The sequence below is a fragment of the Rattus norvegicus genome, chromosome X (genome assembly GCF_036323735.1).
Source record: "Rattus norvegicus strain BN/NHsdMcwi chromosome X, GRCr8, whole genome shotgun sequence".
NCBI classification, from domain to species: Eukaryota; Metazoa; Chordata; class Mammalia; order Rodentia; family Muridae; genus Rattus; species Rattus norvegicus.
Window position 1 is genome coordinate 105744360 of NC_086039.1, and position 26525 is coordinate 105770884.

The 26525-nt window shown below is 40.5% G+C and overlaps 1 protein-coding gene across 4 annotated transcripts in view; it reads left to right on the top strand.

Annotated features, from left to right (window-relative positions):
- Positions 1-26525, top strand: part of Il1rapl2 (interleukin 1 receptor accessory protein-like 2) — a 1532967-nt gene that overhangs the window by 196957 nt on the left and 1309485 nt on the right. Inside the window, exon 1 of one of the 4 annotated variants that reach the window (XM_063279886.1) lies at positions 9386-10310. The exons of 2 other annotated variants lie outside the window; for them this stretch is intronic. The gene's annotated coding sequence lies outside the window, so the exon portion shown is untranslated. 4 annotated transcript variants of the gene reach the window in all.

Here is a 26525-nt window from a genome sequence, read left to right on the forward strand (position 1 = left end):
GGTGTCTTCACTCTCTTCTATACCTATTATCCTTAGGTTTGATCTTCTCATTGAGTCCTGGATTTCCTGTATGTTTTAGACCAGTAGCTTTTTCCTCTTTACATTATCTTTGACAGTTGAGTCAATGATTTCTATGGAATCTTCTGCTCCTGAGATTCTCTCTTCCATCTCTTGTATTCTGTTGGTGAAGTTCGTATCTACAGCTCCTTGTCTCTTCTTTTGGTTTTCTATATCCAGGGTTGTTTCCATGTGTTCTTTCTTGATTGCTTCTATTTCATTTTTAATTCCTTCAACTGTTTGATTGTGTTTTCCTGGAATTCTTTCAGGGATTTTTGTGACTCCTCTCTATGGGCTTCTACTTGTTTATTTATGATTTCCTGGAATTCGTTCAGCGATTTTTGCGATTCCTCTCTGTAGGCTTCTACTTGTTCTCTAAGGGAGTTCTTCACGTCTTTCTTGAAGTCCTCCAGCATCATGATCAAATATGATTTTGAAACTAGATCTTGCTTTTCTGGTGTGTTTGGATATTCCATGTTTGTTTTGATGGGAGAATTGGGCTCTGATGTTGCCATGTAGTCTTGGTTTCTGTTGCTTGGGTTCCTGCGCTTGCCTCTTGCCATCAGAGTATCTCTAGTGTTGCTTTGTTCTGCTATTTCTGACAGTGGCTATACTGTCCTATAAGCCTGTGTGTCAGGAGTGCTGTAGACCTGTTTTCCTGTTTTCTTTCAGCCTGTTATGAGGACAGAGTGTTCTGCTTTCGGACGTGTAGTTTTTCCTATCTACTGGTCTTCAGCTGTTCCTGTGGGCCTGTGTCTTGAGTTCACCAGGCAGGTCACTTGCAGTATAAAAGTTGGTCTTACCTGTGGTCCCAAGTCTCAAGTTTGCTCTCGGGGTGCTGCCCACGAGCTCTCTGCGGGGCAGCAACCAGGAAGATCTGCGCTGCCGTTTCCGGGAGCTTCAGTGCACCAGGGTTCCAGATGGCGTTTGGTGTTTTCCTCTGGAATCAGTAATGTGTGCAGCGTGCAGTCTCTTCTGGTTTCCCAGGCGTGTCTGCCTCTCTGAAGGTTTAGCTCTCCCTCCCACGGGATTTGGGTGCAGAGAACTGTTTATTGGGTCTGTTCCTTCAGGTTCCGGCGGCGTCTCAGGCGCAGGGGTCCTGCCGCTCCTGTGCCCTCCCCCATGGGAACCCAGAGGCCTTATATAGTTTCCTCTTGGGCCAGGGATGTGGGCAGGGGTGGTCAGTGTTGGTGATCTCTTCTGCTCTGCAGCCTCAGGAGTGCCCAGCTGACCAGGCGGTGAGGTCTCTCTCCCACGGGGTCTGGAAGCAGAGAGCTTCTGTGGGCTGGTATCCGCGGGTGTGGGACTCCTGGTAAACACAGGGAGTGCCGGGTCCTAGACGAATTCTGCCTCTGTGTGTCCCGAGTTCACCAGGCAGGTCACTTGCAGCAGAAATGTTGGTCTTACCTGTGGTCCCAAGGCTCAAGTTTGCTCTCGGGTTGCTGCCCATGAGCTCTCTGAGGCGGCTGCAACCAGGAAGATCGGACCATTTTCTAGAGAGATACCAGGTACCGAAGTTAAACCAGGAGCAAATAAACCTTTTAAACAACCCCATAACTCCAAAAGAAATAGAAGCAGTTATTAAAAATCTCCCAACCAAAAAGAGCCCAGGATCAGAAAGGTTTAGTGCATAATTCTATCAGACCTTCATAGAAGACCTCATACCAATACTATCCAAACCATTCCACAAAATTGAAACAGACCGAATACTACCGAATTCCTTCTATGAAGCCACAATTACTCTTATACCGAAATTACACAAAGATCCAACAAAGAAAAAGAACTTTAGACCAATTTCCCTTATGAATATTGACGCAAAAGTACTCAATAAAATTCTTGCAAACTGGATTCAAAAACACATCAAAATGATCATCCATCATGAGCAAGTAGGCTTCATCCCAGGGATGTAGGGATGGTTTAATATACAGAAATCCATCAGTGTAATCCACTATATAAACAAACTCAAAGATAAGAACCACATGATCATTTCATTAGATGCTGAGAAAGCATTTGACAAAATTCAACACCCCTTCATGATAAAAGTCTTGGAAAGAATAGGAATTCAAGGGGTTGGGAATTTAGCTCAGTGGTAGAGCGCTTGCCCAGCAAGCGCAAGACCCTGGGTTCGGTCCTCAGCTCCAGAAAAAAAAAAGAATAGGAATTCAAGGCCCATACCTAAACATAGTAAAAGCCATATACAGGAAACCAGTAGCTAACATCAAACTAAATGGAGAGAAACTTGAAGCAATCCCACTAAAATCAAGGACTAGGCAAGGCTGCCCACTCTCTCCCTATTTATTCAATATCGCACTTGAAGTCCTAGCCAGATCAATCAGACAATTAAAGGAGGTCAAAGGGATACAAATTGGAACTGATGAAATCTAAATATCCCTATTTGCAGATGATATGATAGTGTACTTAAGGGACCCTAAAAGATGAAAGAACCCAGATGCTCTTCAACAGAGGAATGGATTCAAAAAATATCATACATCTACACAATGGAGTACTACTCAGCTATCAAAAACAATGACTTCATGAAATTCATAGGGAAATAGAATGAACTAGAAAATATCATCCAGAGAACTACTTAACCCAATAAACAACTTTAGCAAAGTGTTGGGGTATAAAATTAACTCACACAAATCCATACAGTAGCCTTCCTCTACTCAAAGCATAAACAGACTGAGAAAGAATTAGGGAAATGACACTCTTCACAATAGTACCAAATAATATAGAATACCTTGGTGTGACTTTAACTAAGCAAGTGAAAGATCTTTATGACAAGAACTTCAGGTCTCTGAAGAAAGAAATTGAGGAAGATCTCAGAAGATGGAAAGATCTCCCCTGCACATGGATTGTCAGGATTAATATAGTAAGGAAGGCCTTTTTTGCCAAAAGCAATCTACAGATTCAATGTAATCCATCAAAATTATTACTCAATTCTTTATAGAGATAGAAAGAACTATTTGCAAATTCATTTGGAATAACAAAAAACCCAGGATAGCAAAAACTATACTCAACAATAAAAGGACTTCTGGGGAATCACCATCCCTGACTTCAAGCAGTATTACATATCAATAGTGATAAAAACTGTATTGTATTGATTCAGAGACGGGCAGATAGACCAGTGGAACAGAATTGAAGACACAAAAATGAACCTACACACCATGGTCACTTGACCTTTGACAAAGGAGCTAAAATCATCCAATTGAAGAAAGATAGCATTTTCAACAAATGGTGTTGGTTGAACTGGAGGTCAGCATGTAATAGAATGCAAATCAATCCATTCTTATCACCATGTATAGAGCTTAAGTTCAAGTGGATCAAGGACCTCCACATCAAACCAGATACACTCAAAGTAATAGAAGAAAAAGTGGGGAAGAGTCTCGAACACATGGGCACTGGGGAAAATTTCCTGAACAAAACACCAATGGCTTATGCTTTAAGATCAAGAATTGCCAAATGGGATCACGTAAAACTGCAAAGCTTCTGTAAGGCAAAAGACACTGTCATTAGGACATAACAGCAACTAACAGATTAGGAGAAGGTCTTTACCAATCCTACATCTGATAGAGGGCTAATATCCAAAATATACATAGAACTCAAGAAGTTAGACTCCAGAGAACCAAATAACCCTATTAAAATGAGGTGCTAAACAAAGCATTCTCAGCTGAGGATTGTCGAATGGCCAAAAAGCACCTAAAGAAATGTTCAACATCCTTAGTCATCAGGGAAATGCAAATCAAACAAGCCTGAGATTCCACCTCACACCAGGCAGAATGGCTAAGATCAAAAACTCAGGTGACAACAGATGCTGGCAAGGATGTGGAGAAAGAGGTACTCTCTTCCATTGTTGGTCTGATTGCAAACTGGTACAACCACTCTGGAAATCAGTCTGGAGGCTCCTCAGAAAATTGGACCTTCCACTACCTGAGGACCCAGCTATACCTCTTCTGGGAATATATCCAAAAGATGCTCCAACATCCAACAAAGATACATGTTCCACTATGTTCATAGCAGCCTTATTTATAATAGCCCGAAGCTGGAAAGAGCCCAGATGCCCTTCAAAAGAAGAATGGATTCAAAAAATGTGATACATCTACACAATGTAATACTACCCAGCCATGAAAAACAATGACTTCATGAAATTCGTAGGTAAATGGAATGAAATAGAAAATATCATCCTGAGTGAAATAACCCAATCATAGAAAAACACCTTTGGTTTTTACTCATTGATAAGTGGATATTAGCTCAAAAGCTTGAATTACCCAAGATGCAATCCACAGACCACAGGAAGCTCAAGAAGAAGGATGGCCAAAATATGGATGTTTCCACTCCTTCTTAAAAGGGTGAAAATATCATTAGGAGTGTATATGGAAGCAAAGTTTAGAACAGCAAGACAAGGATCGGCCATTCAGAGCCTGCCCCATGTGTGCCCCCCCCCACAGCCACCAAAACTAGATAAGATTGATGAAGCTAAAAAATACATGCTGAAAGGGACCAGATATAGATCTCTCCTGAGAGACACATCCAGGTCATGTCCAATACAGAGGTCAACCCTAGCAGCAAACCACTGAAGTGAAAACCAGACCCCCTTTGGGGGAATTAGAGGAAGGTTTGAAAGAGTTGACGGGGCTTGCAACCCCATAAGAACAACAATGCCAATCAACCAGAGCTTTCAGGGACTAAACCACTACCGAAAGACTATACAAGGACTGACCCAGGGCTCCGACTGCATATGTAGCAGAGAATAGCCTTGTTGGGGCACCAGTGGAAGGGGAAGCCCTTGGTCCTGCCAAAGTTGGACTCCCAGTGCTTGGGAATATGGGAGAGGGGGAGGGGATAGGGGCTTTGGGGCAGGAAAATAAGAAAGGGAATGACATTTGAAATGTAAGTAAAGAAATATATCTAATAAAAATAATGTCAATGAAAAATAATAAACATTTAGATTGCAAACAAGAAAAAATATACAGTCCCTTCAGTGAAAAAAAAAGCCTCATAGCATTATGCCATCATATGGATGGCCCAATACTAAGTTTAGCATTAGATTCCATTATGTGGATTTGGTCAAATGAAGCGTTTGTTAAATGTAAAAATTATGCATATAATTAATGCTCCTATATGTTAAGTAAATTGGACTAATTTGTTACTGCTATACTTGAACCAAGAGCTACCAAATTGGATGGCAGAACCACAAGATTATGTCTGTTTATATATATTTTAGTTAAACCAACTTTCATGGTAGCCTCTGTGGAGTGAAAGGTACTCAGAGTCATAAAATAAGAGGCATAAATGAGAAATTGTGCAATCAGTGTATAAAAATAATCAAATGTACCAAAATATATGATGGAACATGAAATTGTCTCTTTTGCTTATTACCTATCATCTTGTCTTATAAAAAATCTGTAGTTACCTGTTCTTGTGTGTTCATCTGGAAATATCTTTGAATATATGACTATACATGTATCTGTAATTTCAGTAGACACTAGCACATTATTCTCCAATGTAATTGCACTCATTTTTTTTTGGTTATTTTATTTATTTACTTTTCAAATGTTATCCCCCTTCCTGTTTTCCCCTCTGCATCCCCTCTATCCTTATCCCTCCCCCTGCTTCTAGGAGGGAGCCTCCCCCCAGTCCTGACTCATTGCTCTAGCATTCTCCTATGTTTGGGCATGGAGTCTCTACAGGACAAAGGGCCTCCCTTCCCACTGATGCCAGATAAGGCCATCCTCTGCTACATACACGACTGGAGTCATGGGTTCCTCCATGTGTACTTTTTGGTTGGTGGTTTAGTCCCTTGGAGCTCTGGTGGGATCTGGTTGGTTGATATTGTTGTTCTTCCTATGGGTTTGCAAACCCCATCAGGTACTTTAGTCCTCCTTAGTCCAATGGCATCCATATCTGTATTGGTCAGGCTCTGGCAGAGCTTCTCAGGGGACACCCATATCAGGCTCTTGTCAGCAAGCACTTCTTGGCATCAGCAATAATGTCTGAATTTGGTGTCTGCAGATGGGATGGATCATCAGGTGGAGCAGTCTCTGGATGGCCTTTCCTTCAGTCTCTGCTCCACTCTTTGTCCCTGCATTTCCTTTAGACAGGAACACTTATGTTTGAGGTGTATGGGTGGCTCCATTCTTCAACCAGGGGTCGTTCCTATCCACTGGATATGGTCTCTTCAGGTTCTCTCTCCCCTTAGTATTTTGGCTAATGTCATCCCTGTTGGGTCCTAGAAGCCTCTGGCATCTACCCCCACTTCCCAATCCCCTATTGCTACACTCCTCTGTTTATTTTCCTGACCCTTTGTACATCTCCCCCATTTCCTCCCACATCCGATCCTGTCCCCATATCCCCTCCTCCTCCATTCTTCCTCCCAGGTCTCTTCATCCCTCTACCTCCCTTTATTATTTTCCCCCTTCTGATGTGGTCTTCCTTCTTCAAGGATTTCATATGGTCTGTAGGTTTTGTTCTGTAAGTACACTCTTTCCTCTTCTTTCTTTCTTTCTTTCTTTCTTTCTTTCTTTCTTTCGTTCTTGGATATTTTTATTTACATTTCAAATGTTATCTCTTTTCTCGGTTTCCCATCCATAAACCAACCCTCTATCCCATCCCTCCTCCCCTTTCTTCTATGAGGGTGCTCCCCCACCCATCCACACACCCCTTCCCACCTCCCTGCCCTGACATTCCCCTACACTGGGGGATCCAGCCTTAGCAGGACCAAGGGTTTCTCTTCCCATTGGTGCCCAGCAAGGCCAGCCTCTGATAGAAGTACATTTCAACATTTTTTTAAAATGTAAGTTATACTTGTTCTTAATATTTTAAAGATGTTTGCCTCACTGGTAGCCAGCTTTTCTCCGTATCAAGTGAGTAACTGAGATTTGGAGAAGCCCGGAAGCTCCATGTGTTTTTTTAATTAGGAAGATTATGAACTTATCCTATTGAGACAGGGTATTGTTCTGTCAGTTTAGCAGTAAACAGTTGCACTGTATTCACCACGCCCATCCTCTCCCATTTTCTGGTCCCATATCTCTGACCCACTTGACATCACATAGTTTAACCATTAATGACTAGAAGGATTGGCCAAACAAGCAGCTACTTTTGTTGGGAATCAACAACCTGTTTCCCATTCAGAGAAAATCCACTGATCTGCCAGAGCTTAGACTCCCAATTGTGGAATGTCTTCTTAAAGTCTCTGGTAAAGGGTGGTTAAGTCTATATAAGACAGTAGACTTAGTCAGAATTAAGACATTTGTGAGATTTAAATATGAGATGCCCCCCCCATCAACAGAGAACGTACTAAAGAAATGGTAGTCATAAAAAAGAATACAGAAGGTATAAAGTATGATATACAAACAGCTACAAGTTATCCAAGTTGGGTTAAACTGGGTATAGAAAGTTGATGAGAAGTGGTTGCTTTTCTTTATTTCTAAAACAGAGCTTTACTATGTAAAGCAGGCTGACCCCGAACCCAAGCAATTCTACTGTCTTAGGCCCTCAAGTACTGGGATTGTAGGCATAGTGCCTACGAATGAGTTTCATTAGCCCTGCCTACTGGATTCTACTATAAGTGAAGGGTCTTGTGGCTTAGCCATATGTGCTTCCTCAGGACATCTCAGCTGATCATCCAGGACCCAGAGCCCAGGCACTAACACTATATGGAAGGTCACTATGTGTACATCTGACCTAACCAAGAGATAATAGTTCTGGAAATAGGGTGCCTCTACCATGGATCCCATCCTGTATGTAATGCTGATGGTCTGCCAGGTGGTTGGAACAAAGCCTCATGAATGCCAGTAATAATGATGTAGGCCCAGCAGCAGTTAGCTTGACATGATGATGAAGGTTGCTGCTGGGCAAGCATGTAGGAAACTTTTCAGGAGCACTGTAACAAAGGACAAAAGAGAAGCTGCTGGCCATCCCTGTCTAGGGAATTTGTTTTATGTGAAAACAATCATTAACAAGCAGGAATTATAGGGCATCCCCCCTGTTTCAAAAGCACCTCCTCCGGACAAGTACCAGGGAAGCCATCTTGGTACTGCCAATTGCTGCCTGCCCAGAAGGACTTTTCTTTTCCAGTGACTTCTCGAAATTTCCAAATTTAACCCCACTTGCAGAAGGAATATGCCACGAGGTGGGTTTTTGTGAGATATGGTAAGAAGAATGTTCCACACAGGGAAGAAAAGGAGTAGAAGTGGGTGGACTTGTTGAAAGAGGGAGAGTAACTTCAACCACATAAAAGCTTCTGCTGAGTGTACTCTGACAGCGGGTAAGGCAAAGAAAGCCAACTAGAAAGGCAGATCTGCGTTGCAGCAAAGGCACACCAAGCGCTTGCCCCCTCCTGGTCCTTGTTTCTGTCTCCCTCACTAACTGGCTTTCTGGGGCTAATGCAGAGCACTGGAACAGCCTCAGGAGAACAGCTGGAGAAAGTGCACAGAAAGATAAAATTAATAGGAGCTCAGTGTAGCAGCAAATTCCAGCGCACGGCGCTCAGCTGACCCGTTAAATGAGCAATCCTGTTAAGTACGTTAATCAGCACGGTATCGAGGGCCCATGGGAATGCTGCAGAAGATTCTTAGTGTAGAAACTGTGCACTCTGCACCGCTGCGGTCTGGATCCTGCAGGTTCTTCGGTAAATAGTCTCTCTGCTTTTCCCCTTAAGAGGGAGGTTTGGGGGCTGCCTGGCATGGGAGAGCAGGTGTTCAGGAACATGGCTGGTGAGCCCCAGGTTTAAGGAAGAGTCTCTGGGTCTAGCTATGAGACCATCCCAACTTCCCTTCCCGAAATGATACCTGCCTGCCCGAAGGCCAGGGGAGTGGAAAACCGAGAGTTCAGGATCTTTAACATAGAAAGGGTTGGAAAAGAGTTTTCTTGCGTTCTGGGAAGCTTAATTATAACTAAAATGAGATAACCTGGCAGCCTTCGTCTTTAAAAAACATTAAGTTCTGCCTTAAGCCTGCAGGGAACCAGACAGGTGCATAGCCGGATGGACTAGGTATCTTGTTCAGTGGCTGGAACTGGGGACCAGAAACGCTGAAAGAACTTTGCTTTCCTGACTTTCCAAACACCTGCACTGAGCTGAACGCTCTCCTCATCCCTTTATGGCATCCTAGTCTGGCAAGGACACTAGACGGCGCTGCAGCGACACGCTTCCCTTCTCGGGAGGCGGGGGGCGGGGGGGGGGTAAAAAAGCGCGTTTTTAAACAAGGGGATGGGGGACTTTGGGTTGGCAGCTTCTCCCCTCCACTCTCCTCAATCGGTCTCCACTCTTGGCGCTTTCAATCCAAAGGGGGTGTGAAAGAAGAGGAGGAGCAGAAGCGGCCCTTGGCTGTGACGCACCAGAGTGGTCCTTTTCTAATTCGCACCTCGCGGTTGCAGTCAGTCAGCCAGGAGGCACCAAACTGTTAGCAACGAAGCCCAGGCTCTGGGTGACTTCCACTACCCTCCCACTTCCCTACTCCAGGCATATTTCGGAGGCGCTCCAGCGACAGTGGCAGGATGTGAGAGGAGCGCAGCGCTTACTCCTCGCATTCCTCTCTTTGAGGGCTGGGGGGCCAGTGGCTTCTGCTCACCGGCTGGGGGGGGGGGGGCTCTGGGAAGCGCAGGAGACGCGCAGGACGGAGGCGGGCGAGCCAGGTTCATGCCAGGCTGCCTGCACCGCAGCCCGTCTGAGCCTGAGGCTCCGCTGTTTTCTCGTGTCCCGTGAGCGGAGGTAGCACCGCCGACTAGGGTGCCCCGCGTCCCGCGTCCCAGCTCCCAGCCTGGTGCGCACCGTTCGGCTTGAACCAGGTGCGGCTGGAAGGAGGCAGCACCAAAGCTAACTCGCTCCTAAGACTCTTGGAGGCGGGCACCTTCAAGAATCCAAGTCACTGACTGAGCTGAGAGGTGGTACCTGCGGCTCTAACTAAAGGGTCTAATGATTTAGAAACCTTCCAATAACCTGTCCCCTCTCCGGTTCATCCCGAAGTCCACGGAAGCGTCACAGAACTCCAAGAATTTCCTGAACTTCCCAGGTATCCTCCCTGGCTAAGGACTGGAAGTGGAGTGAACCTGGTGGGAGACTTTGCGTCCGGGGGCTTGGGAGACACCTTCCAAACGCCTCCTCCTCGAGCATCCCATTCATCTCTGGGCAGCTTTACTGGCCGCCCCAAAAGCCAAAGCCTGCGCTCTTCTGAACTCTGCTCTCATCTCTCCGTGGACATGGAACTACACGCCTGAAACCTGCTGGACCTTACTGGTTGTTTTGCAAGACTCAGGTAAGGCAAATTCGACTCTCCGGACAGAGAGTTGGCTTTAGGGTATAGGGGCTGTCAGGGTCATCTGGGAAGATAAGGCCATAGAAGCTCTAGTTGTCTTGCACTGTGGGGTTTCCCCACTTGGAAACTAGCCAGTTTCTTCTTTTCTCTTTCAGTCCTTATTGAAAGTTTAGGGCCAGGGGCTTCTTGCCTAAAGGAGCCTGCTTTGTGTGTCAGGTAGGGGCAAGCCTGGGCTTTGTATTTTTCCAGCAAGGTTTTCGTGGTCTGCCGGTGACTCGGTGACTCGCAGCTTTGCAGCCTGAAATGCAATTTCCCACTGGGTGCTTCGGACTTATTATTTTGCCTATGGCCAGGAGAGCAACCCAAAGAGGATGGGGTTCAGATGGTTGCCTAGTAGAGCAGCTGGAAATTCCTGTGGAACACCAGTACTGGAAAGAGGGCCGGTAACCCAGAGCCATTTCTGTCGTTCTGCCCTTACAACCCAAAGGGCTAGTCCTGCACACCACGGAGCAATCCCTCTTCATCGGGGAGGGGGGGGGCGGGGAAACCATCGCTGCCCCTTTGAGCAGGTGTTTTCCAGGTTACATGAACCTTTCCTCTCTGCTCCTTGGGGGTAAGGATAGCCCATTATCAAGTTGCCCTTCAGATTCCTTGTGAGGGGGTCTCAGAAAGGGAGTTTAGAAAGAGTAACCCTCAAGTGGTTCATCTTGATTTGAACATCTGAAGCAGAACAAACAGCTTGATGTTATCACCACATGTTTAAAGATGTTTAAAAAAGAGGAAGAAAAAGAAAAACTTTTGGCAGAAAGACGTGAAAAACTAAGTGCTACATTTTCCCCTTCCAAAGGTTTCTTTTTGCTCCCTGCAGCTACCCCATGCCCATTGTAAGGGACTTAGGAGTAGACATTAGTAGACAAGTATTTAAGACTCATCTCTCTCTGCAAAAGTTGCTATCCGTATAAAGTACATCTAGGCTGAAAAGTACCCAGGGAAAGCGATCTGTTTAAGGTTATTTTGATGGCGAATGGGAGGCAGCACCTGCCCATCACTGACATATTCAATCACAGATTGTGGAGAGTTTCAAGGAGTGATGTTGCTTCTTTTCTAATCAGGGAAAGCATGTGACCAAGATAGACCCAAAGAAGGGAGAGAGGGAGGACATGTTCTTGAATATTCGCAAGTTTCTTGAGCAGCGTACAGGTCAGGAAGAGTACCTCAGCTAAACATTAGTCCCTGGAAAAGAGGAAATTAAGTGTCCAGGACTTAATGGGGGATTGGGGACCAATTAAACCAGCGAAACTCCTATATTCCCACTCCACTGTGTGAGCATAGGTTGTCCCTGACAATTTTAGGGTTACAATAGTAAGGATGCTGTTTGCTAGCTGGCTCTGTATACAGGGCCATAGACCCTGCTTTCTTCTTTCCTTTTGTCATGTGGTTCCAAACAGAATACATCTCCCCCTCCCCCCAGTGGAAATCAGGCAATTAACCATGGAACTAGGGAGATGGAAATTCCCAGTTGTCTCAGACTCTAGGCTTCAGCCGGACTTGCCCACCACTAGCTTTTTCTGTTGCTTCCACCAACTCTGCTCTCTGGCTATATCGCTGTAACACAGCTCAGTGACTGGATCTGCAGCAGTGGCTACAGCTCTGAGCTGCTGGCTTATGGTAAAAACTTTGCAATCTGCGGGTGGCCCCGGGGTAAACAGCCCGAATTTATCAGACTGGAAGCAGATTTAAATCGAAAGCATTTAAATGCGGGTTAAAAGGCGGATGCATCAAAGGCTCACCCACTCTAGCCACTTGCCCTCCCTTTCTGCAGGCTCGGGCGACTAGAGTTGTCATTGAGATACCTAGCTGTGGCTGGCTATGCTTTTACCCCACTGACTGAGGCCAGGCAATAGAGCATTATGCTTGGAATTTAAATAACTTTATGAGATTGGATATTTTCAATTTCTGAGGGCTTTTACTGCTGTTGAGTACAGAAACTAAAACAATTCTGAGGGTGGGGTTCCGGGAAACCTGGGTATCTCGACAGTGGCCTTTGAAGGTGTCTTGGTTTACCAAATAGTGACCTGAGCCACAGCTACTCAAATGAATGCAAGGACCTGTTTGCCAACAACAGGATATGAAGCCTATACACAAATGCATTGTTTTCCAGTGTCAATTGATGCTCTGGATAGGTGAGAAACAGGCAGAGTTACTCACCTGAAATATGTACCCACAGGTGTAAAACCGAATGACGATTTATTTAGCTTTAAGAGGGCAGACTGTGATGGACCTGGCATTCTGAAAACAGCGAATCATAAAATGACAATTCCAGTCTTGTTTAAGGAAATAAATGTTATTTTATTTACAATGTTGGATTGCATTTAAGGGAAGTGGCTTGGTGCAAAAATTTACTATTTGGGAAAAAAATGGGTAAAACTGGAAAAAGAAAAGGAGTCAAAAGTGGTTGAAATGATCCCAAACACTTCAGTAAAAGGGAATTTTGAGCTCACATCTGTTCCTTAGCAGAAACGTGTGGTGATCTGAATAGATTCCATGACGTTGTAGCAGTGTGTGAGGACTCCTTAGGGGAAATGCATTCTGATTCTTATATCTGGGAACTTCTATAACTGTGGCAGTAAGTATCACATGAGGGTCAGTTAGAAGAAATGTACACACTGCCTTCATTTGATAAGTGCCATATGCTTCTTAGTGAAAAATCATTGTTATAAAATCGACATATTATTAAACACTCTACAGGTTGAGCTCTTCAGAAATAAAATGCAAAAGTAAGAAAAATCCAGACCCATACTTTAAGTGTGAGCTAACAGGATTTCTCCAGTCAAGTTTCTATCCAGCACTACTAAAACATACATTCTCTGTTCCAGTGAGGCTTTGGCCACCTTCTTAAGTCACATTTCCCCTTAAATCTCCTATCTTCACCTTACTATATCTTTACTTCTTGCATGATATACGTTGTTTTTTACTTGATTTGTTTTGTTATTTGAATATCCTATAAGCATATAAAATATTAAACCATATATATATATATATATATATATATATCTCCAAAATCATGGGTATTCATGGTCCTTATATAAAATGGTGTAATACATTTGCCTATAACTTACATATATCATATATTCTTCCATATATTTTAAGTCATTCCCAGGTTGCTTATATCTAAGAGTGTCAGTGCTATATAGTTATTATACTAAATTGTTTTAAGGAATGATGGCAATAATAAAGTCTATACTTGTTCATTTATAATATATATATATGTGTGTGTGTGTGTGTGTGTGTGTGTGTGTGTGTGTGTGTGTTTTCTCTCCAGTAAACCTTTGTTTTGTCTGCTTCTATTAATGGTTCCACTATTTCTTATTCTCAGGCCATGTGATCTTATTTGTGAGTCTTACTGCGTGCTTCATACATTCTTGCTTCTGTACATATGTTTCTTAATTCAATACTTTGAGTTTTATCTCTGGAATACGTTCTCTACTATGCAGTATTACTGCTACCTCCCAGTTCTCCCAGACTCTTGATGTGGCCTATCATAAAATTTTTTGCTTGCTGTCTTTGACTTACTCTCCAGATTGCATTTTGACTAATCTTCCTGAGGCTCATTTGGCTCTTTCCTTTGCTGAATTTTATGATCATTAGAAAATTAAATCTAGTAAAACAGTTATAACAGTTTATATGTTCAGATTTTATATAGTTTTTATGTGAATGTTTTAATATAAAATCAGAATGAGGTTAGAAAATTGAGTTTTCTAAATTTTAGTAATTGCAAGATATTTTAACTGTAAAAATATTGAGTAAAATGAATTCTAAGAGGTACAGCCTGTTATTATGTCTGAATAATTTCTAACAATTCCAATTGGTAGGTACATAATATATTGCCTTTTAACCATAGAAAGTTATTTACTATTGTACCAATGTGCTAGTAGGACCAATCATTTAGTAGAGGCTCAGCCATCAGATTTGAGACATTGAACATTTATTACTAATTTTGAAAAACAAATTTTATTATCCTTTCCATATCTGATGACACATACCGTATAATGGGTTGCCTCTTTTCAATGTAAAGAAATTAATATTTTACATTTATTCTTAATGTTCCTTTGAGTTTTTTGTGAGTTTATCATATATGTGTGCTCACAACATGCATGCAGTGCTAGAGGAGGCCAGAAGAGGGTGTTTAATATTCTGAAACTGCAGCGATAGAATGAATGAGTTCTATCATGTGAGTTCTGGAAATTGAACAAGAGAACTCCACAAGAACTGTCAGTATTATTAACTACTGAGCCATCTCCCAGTTATATACCTTTTATAACCACTGTGACAGTAACATCATCTTCCTTTTATGCTAAGTATCATTCTTAATTTGTTTTCTTTCCTCTGCTTTACTTGGATGTGTGTCAACATAGGAAACATCTAGCCCATTATCCATTTTAATGAGTTTTTAACATGTGTGCTTGCTGTACTTAGTTTATGCTCTATTAATGACCTTCCTCTTTTCTGTACCTTGCTTAATGTTTAAATAAATTTGCAAAGTGGGTAATATTTATAAGTTGTAAAACTGTACATTATTGTTACCACATATATATGGTTGCTCTGGAATCATAAACTCAGATGACAGTGATCGGATAAAATGTTATTCTCTCTTTATTAGCTATGAAGCCAAGTGTGAATTGTTTGACCGATATCTAAGGCCTTTTGAATTCAGCCTCACCCTACTACAAAAGCCTCATTGCTGTTTTCTTGCTCTTATGGTGATCTAGAGCAGGCAATTACCATCTCATGTAACCTTTGTTATTCCCCCTTTGTGTTTCCGATGGCATTCTTTCATTCTTCTTCTTCCTTTCTGATCTATTCTTTTGCCTGTTGAACATTCTTGAGGCAGTTAAACTGTCACCTCTTTCACACAACCCTCTTTTTTTAATACCCCATAGCAAAAATAATTTCTCTGTGCTTGGAATCCCCTGGTGCTTTTGTTATGTTCTATTCTAAGGCATTGGTGTTGTTACAAACAACAGTTACTGTTATTTGTGTGTCATTTGTCTCCTCCAGTGAATTTTAAGCTTTGTTACATCTGTATTACCTGTTTTATTTGTACAATGCCAATCATACAGAGCATTTTTATTACATATTTATATAGTGGGGTTAACTTTAAGAGGACATAACTGGTTGGCTTTCGAATTTGACTGAAGGTCTGTATCTACACGATAGTTTCAAATTAAGTGGGAAATTGTCAAACCTATTTTCTGTCAATAGTTCTATAAAATGCGATGGTACCAATTTTTAAAAATCGCTATGCTCTAAATGGGTTCTATCCAATAAGCACGGGACTGTATAGTTTTAAGTTGACTGTATTTAAGTAAAGTATCTGCTATCAGTCCATTAACCCCAATCCAAGTGTTCAGTTTTCATATATAACTAGTGTTTACTTTATTGGAATTTGGAGATGTAGCACAGTGAAGAAACCATAAAGAGTTACTTTGGGTTTCTCTCTGCCAGAACATGTATGCAATGATGTATACTTTCCCACATGCAGCTGTTCAAAGTTCAGTGTCCTTCTCAAAGGACAATTGAGTTAGTAATATTGTAGGAATCATTTTGATTCTTTGGCAGAAAATTGGATATGTATGTCACTTCAAGCACTATAAATTCCAGATAAAGATGTGACAAAAATTATAAGGAACCCATGCTAGTACATATAAATTATACCGGAAACCTGATTTTTTTTAAAAAAAGGCAGTGGTATTTATGTAGAAATGAGCAAATAAATGTAATATCACAGTATCTAAGGAATAACTCAGATATACTCTGAATTTTAAGAAATAGTAAATGAGACATTTCTAATTCATACAGAAGGAAAATACAGATTTTTCAATAAGTGTCTGGTGCGACAAGGTTAGAAATAGAGAAGTTTACTAAAACCACACTCAGGTTCACTGTTTAAAACGAATTTATTTACCACAAAACCAAAGATCTAAATGTGAAAAAAATAGAAAAATGAAATAAACACTAAAATATTTTATATTTTAAAACATTTTATTGCTTAGTGTTTTATAACCTAAAAATAAAGAAGGGGTTTCCGAATTATTTCATGAGAACCAAAGACTCAATGGGGAATATTAACACTCTGAACCTTCAGAAATGCCAAAATCTGTTGCATAGATTAGATCGAATATAAAAAATAAATTTGCACATAAATAAAAGCAATCTTATAGCAAAATTGGGAAAATTGTGAGCAAAATATTCACAAAAGAGAAGATATCTAATACCATCTGGAAACACATGATTTTCACATATCAGATTAAGAAACTTTGAAGGATTAACAAAGTCACAGTAATGGAGAGGCTGAGAGGATGGCTGATTGAATGCCCCACTTAAGTTGGTCCATGTCTAGAGGTTGAGCTGATGTTCATACAGAAATATGAAACAACTTCTTTGATCTCACAGATTCACTAAGAATTTATTCTAAGACAATAAATGGAAATTCTTAAAATATGTGAAGACCAAGTTCTGTTTCTAGCAGCAATTGCTTACTGCTACTCAGTATTGCTATTCTCAGTATGAAATCCTCAGACGTCCAATCTGTTGTGGCAGTGAATATTATGCTTAAATAAGTTGCAAGATAAGCTGGTCAAAATTAGATGGTAACTTGAAAAGAAACGGGTTGAATGAAAAATAAAAGGAGAAAAATATAAATTACTAAAAATAAAAGTAACATTTTTATAATCATAGAAATAAAGATAAAAATGAAAATCTCAATGGTCAATTTTTACATAAATACTGAAAAAGAATATCTGTAAAATATAAAAGAAATAAAGATAACCTGAAACAAATAATTAGAACATGGCAGCTGTAAGTCTATATTTATTCTCGAGTGCACCCATGTTGTAAACACACTTTACATATTTTATGGAGTGTTCACATGCTTGTGTAGCATGATAGATGTTTACATTTTTTGAAAATGGAATATTCTATTTAGCATCACTTCCCAGTTCTTTTAACATATCATTTGATAGATGGTTTTGATACCAAGTTCTGAGTACTGTTATCATTGGTTTGTATGTATTAATTAATTTCATTCTCATATTTTATTGTATTGAAAGAGAAGTGAATAGTACAATTTCTTGAGGTACAAGGGTCTAACCCCAGGGCCTTGAGCATGGTGAAAAAACCTTTATTACCATTACTGAGCCATATGCCCAGTATGGTAGTAGTTTCAGTATTATTTTTCAGACGGGGAAATTCAAACACAAAATTTGGACATTTCCTGAAACCTTACACATATATGTGCACAAAAGCAACTGTTTTTTTTAAAGGAGGCCATAGCCTCACACCTCTCTTGGGTCACACAATAGAACTGGCCTCCTTGGCATGGACACGGGTGAGCCCACCTGGAGAGCATGAAAGCAAGAGAGCTGTCCCTGCCCCTTGCCAGCTGAGGTTTTAGGTGTTCCTGCCAGGGCAATGCTGACAAGCTCCACATGGTAGGTGGGCTTAGAAGAGCGGGCAGGCTGAAACAGCTCAGCTACCACCCAGGCCCAGATCTGGGGCTCTGAGTTGGCCCACTTCAACATGTACTCAATTTTTGAAGTACTAGTCCATGTGAAAGGGCCAGTCTTGCAGATCCAAAATGGCAGGACCTCCATGACCACAGGACAACAACAAGATTCTAAAAGGAGTCTGAGGGAGGATCCAGTATTGATAGTGTAGCAGAAGCCAGAGGCCTTGAACCAAACCAATGACTCATTGCAATGAACATTTGCAAGTAAAGATGTACGGACAGAGGAGTATATCGTGGGGTACACTGTGACATACTACAGCTCCCACAACAAGATTTTGTTTTTATTTTTATTTATTTTATTTTTATGTTTTAAATTTTCTTTTCTGGGAATTGGAAGGGCACAGGGGGATGCGAAGGGATGCGGAGATGAGTGGGATTGGGGTGCATGATGTCAAGTTCACAATCAATAAAGAGTTTTAAAAAGAGGGTTTGGAGGGAGGGAAGGGAAGGTATAATGTATAATATAATTCCATTATATTATAATCTCTAAAGGAAAAGAATTCCTAAAGACAAAGAACTGTTGAAATTGGTGCCTGAGGTAAAACTAAGCCAAAGTAGTTTTAAAAATGATACATTTAAATGTGATACATAACTATATATACATATGTATGTAAAGAATGTTAACAGATTTTCAAATTTTATGTAATTGGGAAATGTGACTTCTTTATCGCAGCATACATGCTATCAAAATTCAATTAACGGCTTAAATTAAGTCAGACATTTTGATTTTATTTTTTCTTTCTTAAAAAAGTGTTTTAAAATATTAGTACCATGGCACATGTTAATAAAAATCACCAGTTATTTGCAGGTGGTAATTGAATTCTGTTCCCATAAAGGTAACGCATTTTATAAATAATGGGGTAATAACATAATACACTTGAAAGTTGTACTTAGAAAGGTAAAATGTCCAATAATTTCAAATCTGAGGATTATTACTTCTTTAATATTGCTTCCTTTTTTTATCTAGCTACTCTTGCTGATATGTTCTGGATTCATTAACTAGTCAGTAAACCTACAGAAAATGTCCCACTCTTGAATCAAGCTGATGACCATTTTTTCTACTCCCATGTATGTATGGCTAAACCCGTCTAGTGAAGATATCTATGCCAGAACTTACCTGTCCTTAAATGAGTGCTTGGCTTATGACTCCATCTGCAGCCCACCATGCTGCTAAGCGGATTTTTACAAGAACCCAGTCATTCCTCTGTACCATCTGTTTCGCATGGTAGTTATTCCAAACATTGGGCACACATTTCTATTCAAGAGTATACTTTGGCATTCTACTTCGTGGACATACTTAAGTTTCTGACTGTATTCATTGTCTCCTTATTTCCTCTCCCCTGCTTCTACATGCTCTTTCCCTCATATCACCTAATTCCCTAGTGTTTTGTTCAAGGTGAATAATTTTACAGGATCTTATTTTTAGGAATTCCATATCCTTGATTTTCTTCACAGATAGGTTAACTTTACACAGTAAAAAGGCTTTCCCTCCAATTTAATCAAAGAAAATATGCAAACACGTACACACACACACACACACACACACACACACACACACACATGGAGAGAGAGAGAGAGAGACAGAGAGAGACACAGAGAGAGAGACAGAGAGAGAGACAGAGAGAGAGACAGAGAGACAGAGACAGAGAGAGAGACAGAGAGACAGAGAGAGACAGAGAGACAGAGAGAGACAGAGAGAGACAGAGAGAGACAGAGAGAGACAGAGAGAGAGACAGAGAGAGACAGAGAGCACACTTCTCACGCTTATGCACATTTGTGGTAGATTATTGAAAGGGTGACAAAAGCATTTGTTGGATTTCTGTTCTGTCTGTGAAGTGCCAGGCATTGTCATTTATTGAGATTAAATTGGGAGGAAATAGGAAAACAGATTTGAATTATCTAAGAAAAAATTTTGGAATTCAGAGGAAAGAGGCCATTAGTAAAAACAGAAGAGTAGGTACACAATTGAAGATAGAAGTCATGAATTTATATGCAAAATTTCCTCAAGCTGTGCTGTGTGTGCTAATTGAAGCACTGGAGAAATGTGCGAATCCATGTCTGGGTTTCACATGAGAATTCGGCAGAAGGGCAAAGGTGAAGATGGTACAAGTTGCAAGAAGCAATGAGCTAGGAATGAAAGCAACACAGGAAAAAGGAAACATTGTGAGGAGGGAAGAAAGCATATGGGTAGGTAATATCTGTGTGAAGCTAACTTAAGCATAGGTGATGACGCAGGCTAGCAGTGGCATAAGTCCATGTGAACAGAACACCGAAGAATGTGTAGCCATTAGGAGATAGAATCCAGATGTTGAGGGATTCTCATTGGAACATTAGCTTAGATAATGCTGAACAGTTGACTTCCTACTAGTAAAATAAAATTTTTGAAGAAAAATAAGAATATGAGTCTCACTGTCAAAGGAGACAAAAATAACGTTCAAAAGGGGAGAGGCTGGTTGTGTGTGGTGTGTGTGTGTGTGTGCGCATGCGTGTGTTGTGTTGTGTATATAAAGTGATATATAGTATAAAATGGGATAGAAAGGATTTGGATTGTTTCTAAATTGATGCATTATGGGGAGAAGATTAAAAAGGGTAAAGACATTATTTTTTCACACATGTGGTTTTTTCATTTAATTATAATAAAGTACTTTTATAGTTGAAAAATTCAAAAAATGAATAAAAAAGGTTTGGATGTCTACTCCATCTTTTTCTCTACCACATGGTAATAGGTTTGTGATAGGCATGGCAACTTTCATTTAAAAATTTCCTACTGCCTTTTAGTCATGGTGGTAGCTCATGTAATTTATAATTTTCTTCTGTTAGAAATCTTGGCAGAAAGTGTGTTCTAAAAGAAAAAACTGGATCCTTTAAATAGATCACAGTGGGTGGGCGAGTGGTTTCAGGACCTTGGGCAGGAAATGTCACTACAGGGCTACTTTAGTCACCAAAGCACATGGTTGAAGACTGTTTTCTACCTAGGAGCTTTTTCAACATTTGGGTCAGGAACTGCAGAGAGCTCCCTCCTGAATCTAGCATTCTTTTCATGGGCATTGTATTTGTTACTTTATACTTTTAGCAAATACTGCCCTAAAGGAGACCCTTTAGTCATTTAGTTCACAAAGGGCCAAACTTAAAGAAATAACTGTTTTACTGAACACATATGGTGTGCCAGACACTGACAATTGTGGAGTACGTCTGAGCAGCAGTCTCCTATTTGCAGAGGCAAGAAGAAATGATAAAAGAGAATAGCCAAGGTAATGGAAAGTGCTGTATTGGTATTTCTAACCTCAACTCTCGGTCATTCTCCCTATACCACACTCTGTAACCTTTAGCATGGTACTTGCCCAGATGGACACTAAGTTCTTTCTCTATAGAGTGGGAAGACTGGACTAGATCAATGATTTTCAGAGTTTAGTATGTATTTGAATTATCTAGGGTGCTTATTACAGAAGCAGCTTCCTGTGGCCTCCCAGTCTGATTTATTGAATCAGATTATCTGGGAGGGGGAGGACAGAAATAGGCATTTTTAACAAGCTCCCCTGGTAGTTCTGATACAAGTCGTTCTTGAAGCACATTTTGAGAAATTTTGGACTCTATAGTCTTTTCCAGTTCCAATATTCAATTACACGCCATCCAGGTGCCTTTGGTTGGAATGTACTTAAAAGGAGAAGTGGAGTAAAAGGAATGATTTCTCTCATTCAATAATCCTGAAGTCAACAAATACTTATTAAGTTTCCATTTTCTGCCTATTGCATACTAGTTTATCCATATATATTTTATTGATTTTAATGTCACAGAGAGAAACTAGGGAATTATCACTTAATAGAGAGTAATGCTATTATTGGGGTCTGGTAATATGGCTCAGTGGATAAAGGTGTTTGCTGGCATGTCTGATGATCTTAGTTTGAGCTAAGGAGAAGGAGCTAAGAGAAGGAGGAAAGAACTGATTTGTACACATTGTCCTGACCTCAACACAGGCGCCATTGCATATATACACTCACCTACATATGTACAAACGCATATAAATGAATACATGCAAGAAAATGTAAGTAATGGTATTTTTATTATCTGGATCTGTGCTTAGTGATGTGCATATAAAATAGACCTTGATAGACTGATTATGAGACCAGACTGTTGGCTTAGCTGTTAAGAACACTTGTTGGTCTTGTAGAGGACTCAGATTTGGTAACCTGTACTCATTTGATGGCTCAAAACTATCTGTTTAGTCCCGTTACATGGTATCTGAAGCCTCTTTCTGGCCTTGGCAGCATCAAGCATGCACATGTTGACACACATACACTCAGGCAAAATACTCATACACATAAAATCATTTTAAAATCTGAAAGTCTTTCTAAAACACCAACTATAAATAACCACAAAATACTAAAAGCAACCTAAAATATTGGCCAATTTGTGAGTAGATAGGCAAATTGGCAGGCACATATATGAATGTTAACATAAAAAGAATTAAATACTGCTACAGCAGTAGATGAATTAGAAAACATTAGACTAAGTGAAGGGAACTAGTTATGAAAGAATTCACTCTATTATTGTCTTTGTATGAAACATTAAGAACAGTAAAATCAATGGGGGTGGTAAATTAATTTCCAACAGCTAGGTTTGATTCTTAAAGTTATGTAAATAGGGTAAAATCGACAATTAGAAAAGTATTCATTTTGGGCTAACAAAAGTGTCATAAAATGGTTGTAATATTTGCAAACTCTGAATGCTCTAAAATTTAACAAATCACATTCTGTCAATGGATGAACTTATGATCTACAATGCATATTATACTAATCCTAATATATATATATACATACACACACACACACACATATATATATATATGCATAATACTACTTACTAACCATCTGCCAAATTGGAAGAACGTATAAGATCCATTAATAAAAGTAGATGCATGGCTGAGGATGTGGATTAGTGATAGAGTGTTCCTCTAATATGCACAAGTCCCTGGATTTGATATTTAGCACCAAAATATAAGTGGAAACCTAAACGGCTGATAGTTTTATCAGTCTTTTTAATGCATTCATTAAAAAAAAAAATCTGTGTTCCAACTCCAGTGGGACTTAGGAGTCAGTCCTCCTAAAGAATTTGTTAGTTAATAGCATGTCAACATTTGTTGCATTTGCTTTAATTAAATCCAAGAGTTTCTGTGCATAATCAAAACACAGGAACTTATGTGGTAACACTTGGCCTTACTAGATTTTGTAGTTGTGAAAATAGCATCATAGATTAACTACATTGAAGAGAGGTTTCACAGTGGAGTGCTCCCAATGCAGAATTATTTAGGCACAATATATTCTAGTTTAGATTGAGCCTCCAGAAAACCAAATGACCCTATTAAAAATGGGGTACAGAGCTAATAAACAGAGAATTATCAACTGAGGAATCTTGGGTGGCCAAGAAGCACCTAAAGGAAAGTTCAGCATCCTTAGTCATCAGAGAAATGCAAATCAAAATGACCCTATGATTCCACATCACACCAGTCAGAATGGTGACTAAGATCAAAAACTCAGGTGCCAGCAGATGCTGCTGAGGATGTGGAGGACATGATACTACCTGAATACCCAGCTATACTACTCCTGGGCATATACTCAAAAGATGCACCAATACATAACAAGGACACATCCTCCACTGTGTTCACAGCAGCCTTATTTATAATAGCCAGAAGCTGGAAAGAACCCAGATGCCCTTCAACAGAGGAATGGATACAGAAAATGTGGTACATCTACACAATGGAGTACTACTCAGCTATCAAAAACAATGACTTCATGAAATTCATAGGCAAATGGATGGAACTAGAAAATATCTTCCTGAGTGAGGTAACATAGACACAAAAGAACACACATGGTATGCACTCACCGATAAGTGGATATTAGCCCAAATGCTCGGAATACCCATGATACAATCCACAGACCACACGAAGCTCAAGAAGGATGACCAAATGGTGTATGCTTCAGTCCTACTTAGAAGGGGAGACAAAATAATAATGGGAGGTAGACAGAGAGATCTGGGTGGAAAAGGAGAGGGGGAGAGAAAAAGGGGGATGAAATTAGGTATGGGAAAGGACAGGAGAAAAGTACAGAGGTTCCGCAGAATGAATAGAAATATGTAGCATTTGGGGTGGGGAATGGGGAGGAAACACTAGAAATTTCCAGACACCAGGGAAGTGGAGGTTCTCCAGACCCAACAGGGTTGACATTAGCCAAAATACCCAACAGTGGGGAGATAGAACCCAAAGAGACCACCTCCAGTAGATCGATGTGACTTCCACTTTAGGGATGGTGCCACCCATCCATCTCAAAATGTTTAAACCAGAATTGTTCCTGTATAAAGGAAATGTAGGGGCAAGAGTAGAGCAGAGACTGAAGGAAAGGCTATCCGTTGACTGTCCCACCTAGGAATGCATCCCATTCTCAGACACCAAACCCAGACCCTATTGCTGATTCCAAGAAATGCTTGCATACTTTAACCTGGTATGGATGTCCTCTGAGAGGCTCTGCCAACACCTGAGGAAGACAACAGATGCAGATACTCATGGCCAACCACTGGACTGAGCCCAGGGACCCCAATCAAAGAGTTACCTGAAGTATTGAAGGAGATGAAGGGGATTGCAACCCTATAGGAAGAACATTATCAGCTAACCAGACCCCTCAGAGCTTCAGCGACTAAACCACCAACCAAAGAGTACACATGGAGGGACCCATGACTCCCACTGCATACATAGCACAGGATAGCTTTGTTGGGCATCAATGGGAGGGGAGGTGCTTGGTCCTGTGAAAGCTTGTTGCCCCAGCGAAAGAGGATGCTAGAGGGGTGAGGTAGGAGTGGATGGGTGGGGACTCACCCTCTTAGAGGCAAATGGGGAGGAGGATGGGATGAGGGTTTGCAGAGGGGAGACTGGGAAGGGGGACAACAATTGAAATGTAAATAAATAAAACAACCAATTTTAAAAGAGAAAATAATAAGCATATGCTTTAAATTTCCTGTGTATTGCAGGTAGGTGTTCCCTATCTGACCTCTTTACACTAAAATACAGGTCTCAGTGTCTTAAGAGCTGGTACCTTCTTTCAGAATGTACCTAATGTTTTTAAAGAAAGAAACAGCTCTTTCTTAATGTCTGCGATCTGAGTATACTGTATAGAACATATTGGATCTTGATTGATGTTAAATTCCTCTACCATATTTCTTTTAGGAAACTAGAAAGAGCCATCATTCAATTAAAATTATTTTGTCTTTGTATAATGTGTTCAGATGTAGCCACTCACTACATAATACACACACATGTAAATGACATGAAGATTTTAATGCCTAAGTATTAATCACATGTCTAAAGCTACTGACTAATGGCTAGTGTGAAAACTATGGGAAGAGATTAATAGTGTATAGGGAAGTATGCATATATGTAGAAACAACACCCCTTTACAGGATATAGATTGAAATTTAATTGAATTGTTTGGTTTCAACCCTCCTATATTTTTTATTAATCTTCATGGAACAAGTACAACAAAAAGCTATTTAGGAGATCCACATAGCAGTGAAGAACTGGCCTAGACACAAAATATGTCCAGCATTCCTAAGTAGTTTGGTATATTCTTAATAAACATCACAATTTCAGCCTTTGATTCTTTTTGCTTCTAAAAATCACAAGGAAGTGCAATCATAAGTCTTGAGACTAATTGAAAATTGAAGCTCAGGAGTCCATTTGCTTCATTTGGGAGAGCACATACAAGTTGTTGGTGTTATTTGAAGGTGTATAATTTAAAATGCCTCTATATTGTACAGTAGTTTATGAGTTGTATGGCTTTCATATTTTGAATATTTCTTTGGGCCCTCAGAACAGCTCTTTAAGATAAGGAAAGCATGCTTCTAAATATCAATTCAATTCAAACCATGCAGCATAGAGACATCTATAGGCATGTAATTTTGTTGTTCTAGTCCACTTGACAGGTACTGAACCTGACAGGTAAAGAAGTTCAATGGTTAACTCAAGGTGGTTTTTAACTGAATGACAAATATCAAATGACATTCTGAGGTAGAAAAAATGATCAAAACAACCAGCCTTTCTTGAACCTGAAAATGTCTACTTTGGGTTGGGTCCTAGTTTGTTTTCTGTTCCTATGATAAAACACTTGCACTAAAAGCAACTTGAGAGGAAAAGGTTTACTACATCTTATACTTCCAAGGCACAGTCAGTCCACTCCTGAAGGAAATCAGAGCAGGAACTGAAGGCAGGACCTGTGGAGTATCTCTGCTCACCGGCTTGATCACTGGCTCATGTTCATATAGAGTTCTTATATATCCCAGACCTCATCTGTCGAGGGATGGTGCCACCCATGGTCTCTCCCACTTCAACCATCAGTCAAGCATATCTTTTAAAGATGTGGCCACAGGCTAATCTGATTGAGGCAATTCTTTAGTTGAGGTTTTCTCTTCCCAAGTAATTCAAGGTTTTGCCAAATTGACAATAAAAACTAACCATCACTGGGTCCTAAGCAAAGTCTTTTCTTTTTTTTTTTTTTTTGGTTCTTTTTTTCGGAGCTGGGGACCGAACCCAGGGCCTTGTGCTTCCTAGGTAAGCACTCTACCACTGAGCTAAATCCCCAGCCCCAGCAAAGTCTTTTCTATAC